The 9,893-nt window shown below is 35.4% G+C and overlaps 1 pseudogene; it reads left to right on the forward strand.

Moving 5' to 3' along the window:
* Positions 1-8,757: 8,757 nt before the first annotated feature.
* LOC111440008 lies at positions 8,758-9,458 on the forward strand (annotated as a pseudogene).
* The last annotated feature ends 435 nt before the right edge of the window (positions 9,459-9,893 follow it).

A 9,893-nucleotide genomic window follows, 5' to 3' on the forward strand; every position in this document is an offset into this window, starting at 1 on the left:
TATAACGTAAGCTCCTAGCTCCTCGTGGACGTTCTACGCTTCCGTTGGTGGTTGGTTTCTATTGGTTCATGAGTCACTTCCATTAGTATTCCACAAATAATAATAAATTTCCAACTGGAATTTGTGAAATACGACCTTAAAATGTTCCCTTTTACCTTAAACAGGGCCGAAACCAGGTCTGGGAGGGCCAGAACGGTGTCAAACGGGTTGGAAACAGGTTTCCCGAGCCGAATAAGCCGCCGGAGCTGAGGAGCCACCGCCAAGCCGATGAAGCCGCCTGAGCCGAGAGGAGTCGCGCTGCAGACGTGACACGTGGCACAATCAGAGAGCAACGCGTGTGCAGGCGTCTCGGGTCGAGGCGCGGGTTAACGGGTCGCTCGCGGGTCTGGGGCCGAACGCGGGTGACGGGCCGCGCGGTGATGGGCTGGCTCGCGGGTTAAGGCCAGGTGTTTGGGCTACGGGTAACGTGGGTTCTGGGCTGACCGAAGGGACGGGGTTCTGTTCGGGTTTCTGGATCCGAATCTCAGATCAGACTTCGTCCTCTTCGCCCGACTGCCTGCGCGCTTTTCCGGCGATCTCACTCTCTCCTCGACAACGTCGTCCTGACGTCCTTTTTCCCTCTTTTTTCCCCCGTTCCCGAGCTTATCCTTCACCCTAACCCCGTTTTTGGTACAGATTTCATTGGTAAGGGCCTCGCACTCCCGAATCTGGAGAAGCTCGGAAGTCCGCCGTTCCGTCTTCCTTGCCGACAGTGTTCAGCGTACGGGATTCATCTAAAACCTACTTCTCATGTGTGTAAAGGGTTCTGGGATTACTTTTGTGGTGTGAAATGGGGGTTTTCGACGTCGATTCGTACGATTCGGCTTCGCTGGAGTTCCGTCAATTTTCTGTTCTCTCTCCTTTTTTTTCACCGTTTTCGTCTCTTTGCAGGTTCTTTCAGGGTGGCTGAAGGTTGGGGACGCGATTTGTGGCATCCCAACCCTCGGCCGCCCTTTGTGGGTCGTGTGCGAGCGAAAACTCCGGCGTTCGCCAGAGTTTTCGGCTCTGCCGACGACCATCTTTTTTTTTTTTTTTTTTTTGGTTCCGTTACACGATGTTATATGTTCGATTGAAGAGTTTAATAACTTAGACACTTTAACAATCGATGAATTGCAAAGCAACTTGCTGGTACATGAGCAAAGACTGAATGGACGTGTAGGTGATGAACAAGCACTAAAGGTGACATACGATAATAGATTCTGTGGAAGAAGAGTTGGTCGAGCTCATGGAGTTTTTCGAGGAAGAGGTAGACATTCATTCAACAAAACTACAGTTGAGTGTTATAAGTGTCATCAGTTAGGACACTTTAGATATGAGTGTCCTCAATGGGAAAAGGAAGCAAATGATGCAGAGTCTGAGGATGAAGAAGAAATCTTATTGATGTCATATGTGGAGCTCAATCAATCAAGGAGGGAAGATGTTTGGTTCCTTGATTCGGGGTGTAGCAATCATATGTGTGCAAACAAGGAATGGTTCTCAGATTTTGACGAGGAATTCAAACAATCTATGAAGCTTGGAAATAGTTTCAAGATGGCGGTGTTGGGAAAAGGAAACATTAGATTGCAAGTTGATGGAGTCATTTAGGTAATCACTGATGTTTTCTATATACCTAAGTTGAAAAACAATCTCTTTAGTCTTGGAAAATTTCAAGAAAGAGGTGTATCTATTTTGATACAACATGGAGAATGCAAAATCTATCATCCCAAGAAGGGGCTTACATATAAACAACAATGCAAATAGGATGTTCATATTACTTGCAAGAATCATGCCACAAGCCGCCACAAGCCGCCACTTGCTTTCAAACAATTATAGAAGACAACACTCATCTTTGGCACCACAGATATGGTCACCTAGGCTTTAAAAATTTGAGAACATTGCAACATACAAAAATGGTGAGAGGGTTACCCCAATTGAAAGCATCGTCTAAAATATGCACTGATTTCATGGTGGGAAACCAACATAGGGATGCATTTCCAAAGAGAAGTTTATGGAGAGAAACACAAATATTGCAACTGGTACATGCAGACATCTGTGGATTCATCAATCCTCTTTCCAACAGTAAGAAGAGGTATTTTATAAGTTTTATTGATGATTACAGCCGCAAGGTGTGGATATATTTTCTTGCTGAAAAGAGTAAAGCCTTTACTATCTTCAAGAATTTCAAAAATCTTGTTGAGAAAGAGACTGGAGATTTTATTCATTGTCTAGTAGAGACAGGGGTGGAGAGTTCACCTCTCACGAGTTCAACAACTTTTGTAAAATTAATGGTATTAGTAGACAACTTACTGCACCCTACACTCCCCAACAAAATGGTGCAACTGAGCGCAAGAACAGAACAATTATGAACATGGTTAGAAGTATATTATCAGAGAAGCAAGTTCCAAAGAATTTCTGGCCAAAAGCAGTAAACTGGACAATGCACGTGCTCAACAGAAGTCCTACAGTGGTAGTAAAAAATATGACTCCTGAGGAGGCTTGGAGTGGTGTAAAACCTAATGTTGACTTTCATGTTTTTTGATGCATTGGGCATGTTCATGTATCAGATGGTAAGAGAAAGAAGTTAGATAATAAAAGTTTTCAGTGTGTGCTGCTAGGGATGAGTGAAAAGTCTAAACCATATAGACTCTATGATCCAGTGTCCAAAAAGATAGTTGTAAGCAGAGATGTGAAGCTGGCAAAAGTGATTCTCCTCTTTTTTGGGGCTGGAAGATAATATTTCTCTTAGTTGTCCATAGCCAAAAAAAAAAAAAAAAACAAAAAGTACGATGAAGCCAAATGCTCTTGGATGGACAGTTGAATAGGGAGAGAAAAACTTTTTGAATAAAACAGATGTTGGAATTGGAGGAAAACTAATGAAGAAGCTAGACTTGATACCCTCGAATGGGAAGATAGTATTACAGAAGGAGACGAACATGACCAAAGTGAGGAAGAATCTAAAAAGGAGACGATAGTAGAAGAAAAACGGGAAGTTAGTATATCTTCCAATGAGTCATCTGAATCAAATTCCTCAATATAGGAAGAAAGCACTCCCGAAGTGAGGAATAGAAGAGTACCATTATGGATGGAAGATTATGTGAGCGGGGGAGAATTTTCTGAAGAAGCTGAGCACAACAATGTAGTTTTATTATCTTCAACTACATATCCGACTACCTTTGAAGAAGCTGTTCAAAGTTCAACATGGAGAGCTGCAACGGACTTGGAGATAGAAGCCATCGAACGAAATGACACTTGGGAGTTAACAAATTTTCCTAAAGGAATGAAGAAGATTGGAGTAAAGTGGGTTTTCAAAACCAAACTCAACGAAAATGGCGAAGTTGACAAGTATAAGGCGAGGTTGGTAGTAAAAGGTTATGCACAACAACATAATGTAGACTATACCGAGGTGTTTGCACCTGTGGTTAGGTGGGATGCTATTCGAATCATAATTGCTTTAGCAGCTTAAAATAGTTGGAACGTGTATCAGCTTGACGTGAAAAGTGCTTTCTTATTGAAGAATTAAAAGAAGCCGTCTTTGTTGAGCAACAACAAGATTATAAGAAAAAAGGTCAAGAATACAAGCCATACAAAATGAAGAAGGTATTATATGGCCTTAAACAAGCCCCACGTGCATGGTACAGTCGAATTGAAGCACATTTTTTCAAAGAAGGATTTGAGAGGTGCAACTGTGACCATACTTTATTCATACAAACAGGATATGGAGGTAAAATTTTGATTGTTAGTCTATATGTTGACGATCTAAGTTTTACTGGTAATGATGAGAACATGTTTGTTAAGTTCAAGAATTCTATGAAACCTGAATTTGAAATGACTGATTTAGAAAAAATGAAATATTTTCTGAGTGGAAAGGTTTTACATAATCTTGAAGGCATTTATATTAATCAAAGAAAGTATGCAAAAGAAGCTTTGGAGAAGTTTAGGATGGAAAAAAGTAAGTGTGAAAAACCTTATTGTTCCTAGGGTTAGACCGACAAAGGATGAAAAAGGAGCCAAGATCAATGCTACCATGCATAAACAATTGATTGGAAGCCTTATGTATCTAACTGTAACAAGGCCGGATTTAACGTATGTAGTGTCTCTAATGAGCAGATTTATGGCAAGTCCAACAGAGTTGCATTTGCAAGCTAAAAAAGAGTGTTGAGATACTTAAAAGGTACTATAGATTTGGGAATCGAGATAAAGTATTCTCCACTTTTGCATTGTTGTTCAACATATGAGAGCCGCTATCATGTCAAGACTTTGTATTGTAAGTTCTCTGTCATCTTTCCTTTCAATTGTGGAGTATACTTTTACAAACTTTTCAGCTACCATGGTAGAACAACAACATTTAAGATAAGATGTGATTACAAACTATGTTGTGAACAACAAAATTTATAAAATGTTATTATGAGATTCTCAGATCAATTAGTTCGAACCATAATAACAAAATTCTCATCATTCAAATTAAGATCAAACTTGGAATCGAATCAAATCGAGCATCTCCGCATCTCTACATCTTCTCCTATCAAAATCACATTAAAATTCAAAACAATCATAAATAGAGAAGAGTATCAGGAAGGGAATATAAATCCATATTTGAACATTAAGAATCTAAAATACAGTAACCAATTCCGATTGAACTTATGTAAATAAATCTTTAGAGGCTCCTAGTACAAAAACATTAAAACCAAAGCAAATATACGATCGCAACACTAATTGCAATAGGATTAAAACAAACAAAACCTATCGAGTCTCTTTCTTGACACATTTAACAAGTCTCTCAACGTAAAAAAAAATATATATATATATATATATTGGAAAATATGAGAAGTTGATAATAACATAGAACTCTCATGGATAAGGTGTTGGCCTACAAAACAAAAGACTTTGGGGTTTGATACCTAATAGAGTCGGTGCATGACCTAATATTACAAAACCAGAGGCTTTGGGGTTCGATCCCTCGTAGAGTCCGTGCATGACCTAATATCTGAAAACAAAAACTTGGGAAAGGAAGAATGTGGGACAATTTTCTTTTTTTTTTTTCCTTTATTTATTATTATTATTTATTTATTTGGTTGTTACAGCTAGCCTGCGGAGGTTAGTTGGCAAACCCACCCCACAGGCTATGTAGTGCGACCCCTGTACGTACCAGCTCCCCTGCCTACTCATATGATCAACACCCATCCACAGGACATATCCTTCATGCAAGGTAACCACTGACTACCCACATGGTCAATGCCCAACTACAAAATAGATCCACTATGCAGGGCAATCTATGAAACCATTGAGTCACACGTCTCTAACCAGCTCACACCTAACTCAATGGTATCGTATCGAAGTGGAAGCTCCTCAGACATAGTACCGAATATTATTAGCCTAGAAAGGTACCTTTGTCATCCTAGATGTCGTGGAGGTCTACAAGGTTCTTAGGAGTGTTTAGGCAGTTTAAATCTCATCTCTCATTTAAGAACATTTGGGGCTAGCTTCTCAGGTTAAACCAATCTCTGGGTAAACATAGGTCTAAACCTCTCATTGTCACGATCTTGGGGTGCAAGGTCTATTGGACACATACTAACCTGGGTCAACATGTGAATCGCACCAGCTATAGCACCCTAATCTTAACCGAGTTCTCTCATGCATATTTTGTTAGGGAGATATTCTTATCGATCACCTAAGCACGTAATCCATAATGGAAGTTTCACCTTAGTCATATCTGGAAACTGAATAGGTCTATTAAATTTTTAGGGTGGCAAGGTAGTTTAATGTGGACCTTTGGCTCCAAGCTATTCTCCAACTCCTTAATCTTTCTTAGTCTGAGAGAACTAGGGTCTAGACCCTCTGACCGTCGGTCAAGATCCTTAGATGTTTAGTCTATTTGAGTCATCTTGACCTAGGTCATTATCTAGCCAACTTAACTGTCATAGAGCGACTTCGAGGCTTGACTCGATGGTGTAAAAAGGCAGGCAAATTTTTAGCAAAATAAAACAAAGAGAATTCAAAACATATTATACAATATATTTATATTATATCAAAATAGAGTTTATACATAAGTGGCTAAAACACAAAATAAGGAATAGACACAAAATACTTAAAAACAAAAGGGATTGAGGACGACGGGTGAGGCTTGTCTATAGCACGTGCTCTAAAGTCTGCTTTTGACCTGGACCAACTTCTTATTTACCTAAAAAAAACATGAAAAATATGAAGTGAGTACAAAGACTCCGTAAGTAGCCTACTTGTAGGCTCTTAATCATTTCCTTGATATGTTAGGTACTACATTTTTTATCTTGTTCTTGAGTACTTAGGCCTTTTGAAAATATTAATTTAAACTCTTCAAATTTATATATATATATATATATATTCAATTTATTTTAACATATTTAATATATTAAATATTAATTTGAAACTTTCAAATTTTTCTATCCTTTAAATGGAACTTTTATTGTTAGTATCAGCTAACGAGGGGACCTTAGGTATACATTATATGTTTCAATTATACAAAATTAATTAATAAAATTTTTAATTAACAAATTTCATTTATCAACTATATGTCCCTCCACTAGAAACTTAAAGTTGCATTCTTATGCATGGTAGAACATGTCTATTGATACAATCATTACAAACAAGTAAATCCTTCACGAGTTGTTTATAATTATGGGTTAAAAGTCTATTTTACCCCTTTAATTACATCTTTCACTTCTAGTCCCACTAATTCTTTAATGAACAATTTGTTCATAATCCAATCATAAACCAAGTTCCTCTTAGACCAATGAGAGGGTGAGGTCGCATTGTTCAAGTCCTGAAATCTGTACTTAGTATAACAACTCATCTACTTTCCTTATATGGAAACGGGTGAATTTCATCTCATGATATTATGTTCTCATCTCCCTATTTGGTCAAAGTCCCCAAAATGGTAGACATATAGAATCGGTTATAATACAAGAGTCGTTCTCACCCTTGCAAATTAAAGGACAAACACTCACAGGCAGGAATTCATAACTTACCTATGATCATCATGTGAAATATTAATCTTCTCAATTAACGAATTGATAAAGAAAGATAAAATATTTCTTGGTCCAGTTTTATACAAACTGATGGTATATGATACCCCACTCACATGTCTTCACATGAACGATTTAAATCAATTCATTTGTAACAATTACATAGTGGGTCGTATGAATAGTGTTAGCAAGATAAGACACCCAACTTTATCCATATACTATATACCCTTTAGGTTATTACTTAAACACGACTCTCTTGTATGTCAACCACATATTCTTCAAAATTACATTAATAACCTTGAACTTTCGTACCATAGATAATATTAAATTATAAATAAAATAATAAAAACTATTACTAAAATAAATAATTAAGTATGATACTTTAAGGCATAAATCCTAACATCTTGTGCAGAATTCTGAACATGAAGTGAACTCGAGCCATTTTCGATTGTTTCTCCCTCCTTTTTATCTTCAAACCCTAAAATGAAAGTAGTAAAAGGGGAAAATTAACATTTACCTTTGTTTTTTATTTGTTTATTTACATCTTATCCAATTTATTTTTTGAACTTATCTTACATTTTCAGTTTTTTTGTGCACTCGGTAAATTTCTATTCCTAAAAACATAAATAAATGCATATAATTTTAGAATTGTCTATTTCTAATAAATAAATAAGTCTAAATTAATAAAAAAAAATCTTAAACTTTGCTATCTTTAAACTTTTTAATAACAATTTTAAATTAAATAAAATATAAAAAGATATCTTTAAATTTTTTTAAAATTTGAAAGTTTAAACAAATTTTTTTTTGTTTAAAAAATCTTTTTAAACTTTGAAAAAAATTCAAAAACCATTCTTTTTAACTTTTAAAATGCTTTTAAAAACCACCCTTTCATTTTTTAAAAATTCATTTGTATTTTTTTAACATTTTTTAATAAATTCATAAAAAAAACTTTTCTAATAAATTCAAAAACACTTACAAACTTGTTTTAAACTCTTTAAAAATATTTCATACTTACTGTTATTATATTATGAATGAAACCGTTACTATCACGTTTTATAGATTTTTTATTAGGTATTTACGTGGGGTATGTTATTACTATTTTAGAAAAAAGAATTAAAAAATTTTAAAAAAAAATTTAAAAAATTTAGAGATTTATTAGGTATAGATTTTTTATTTATTTATTTACGTGGGGTATGCTATTACTATTTTTTTAAATATGATTAGGATATCTTTTTATAAACATCTTTGAACTAATGAAAATTTAATGCATAGTTTTTATCTTTATGTGTAGATTCACATAATTTTGAGTTCACATGATCTTCGATCTTTTATATTTATATAAGTTTCGGTAGAATTGCATAACTTGTTCACTCCATCTTCTTCGATTTAGAGACAAGTATTTTTTTTCTTTCTCTTTCCCGACCCACTCCACTTTCTTCGATTTAGAGATAGAAGCATTTTCTTTTTCTTTCTCCAACACACGCCGACAAAAAACATTTTTCTTCCTCTTCTACCACGTATGATGTTCTAGAGTTTGATCTCCACAATTTTTATTTTTTAATTCTTTTATTATTTAGCTTTTCTCTATCATCTTAATTTTAGTCAATATTTTTCATCAAAGAACTGTCTACTAAGAAAGTTATGAATATTCTCTATTTGGAACATGATTTTCATTCCCTTTTTTAATGTTTATTGGTGCAGGATAAAATCTTCATTTCGGTGTTATACTTGTATTTGGAAAATGACATGTGAAGAAGTTTTGAATCTTATTTTCTCTTTGCTGGAAGATGTGGACCTTGCTTCGTGCATGGCAGTGTGCAACCAGTGGAGTGGAGAGACGTAGCTCGAGATGATTACTTATGGAAATGACTGTGTGCTCAGAGGTGGCCTTCAATTTGCAAAAGGCCCACTATTTCTGGGACCTACTACAAACTATATAGAAATTTGTATGAACGCCCTAAAAGTCGATGTTTCCTCACTCCCCAACTTTCCTTTGATGATTTAGAATTTTTTTTATTGATATTTGGAGCGAAAACACATTAATCTTTTCAAGAGTGGTTTCGGGTGAAGTCCTCCAGGATGGTTTAAAGAATCCAACACCTCGTACACATAATGTGCTTAGTTATCTACAGGAAGACCCGGGGTTCAAGATGACTCTAGCAGTTGAGTCAAGATTCTCAATTTCTATATTTGACACCGTGAGTATATCCGTGCTCGTGAGATGTAAGAATTCCAACAAAGTTACTCAAGTAGTAAAAAAATCTATATTCGATTATTTCGATAAAATGTCATGTCGGGCATTTTGGTTTGACTATCTTGATTTCTCACATCTCTACCCTTTTGTCTCTAGAATTCGAGCATGGGTCTCATTGCTTTTTTTGTGATGTTGCAAAGACAAAACATGAGGTATTGTGGCTTTTCGACTTGCTCAATTGGAATTGAAGGATCCTATCATTTTGGAAAAGAAAATTGGAGAAAGTCTCACATCTTAGCGGTAAATGTTCTCTGATTTATTACCTGTCTTATTAACTTGCATTATTTTTCCGTTCCTTTCCTAAGTAAATATAATATAAATTTTTTTCTGTTGACGTGCATATTTTACCTAATTTGTACGAGTCACTTGCATTTTGATCCCGACTTGAAATTCTTTTTATTTATTTTTATTCAATTTGTTTATTTATTTTTATTCAATTTTGAAGCATAGTCTTTTGCAAGACTGCGGCTAATATAACCTGTTGATCAAGTGTGATATTCACCCACAATTACCTTTTAGATAGATAAATAAAAAATTTTCAAATATGATACAAAGAAAAAGAATAACTAAAAATCTTTTTATAAAGAAAAAAATATTTTCATAATTTTCATAATTATATTTCA

The sequence above is a fragment of the Cucurbita moschata genome, unplaced genomic scaffold (assembly GCF_002738365.1).
Source record: "Cucurbita moschata cultivar Rifu unplaced genomic scaffold, Cmos_1.0 Cmo_Scf00129, whole genome shotgun sequence".
In the NCBI taxonomy this organism is placed as follows: domain Eukaryota; kingdom Viridiplantae; phylum Streptophyta; class Magnoliopsida; order Cucurbitales; family Cucurbitaceae; genus Cucurbita; species Cucurbita moschata.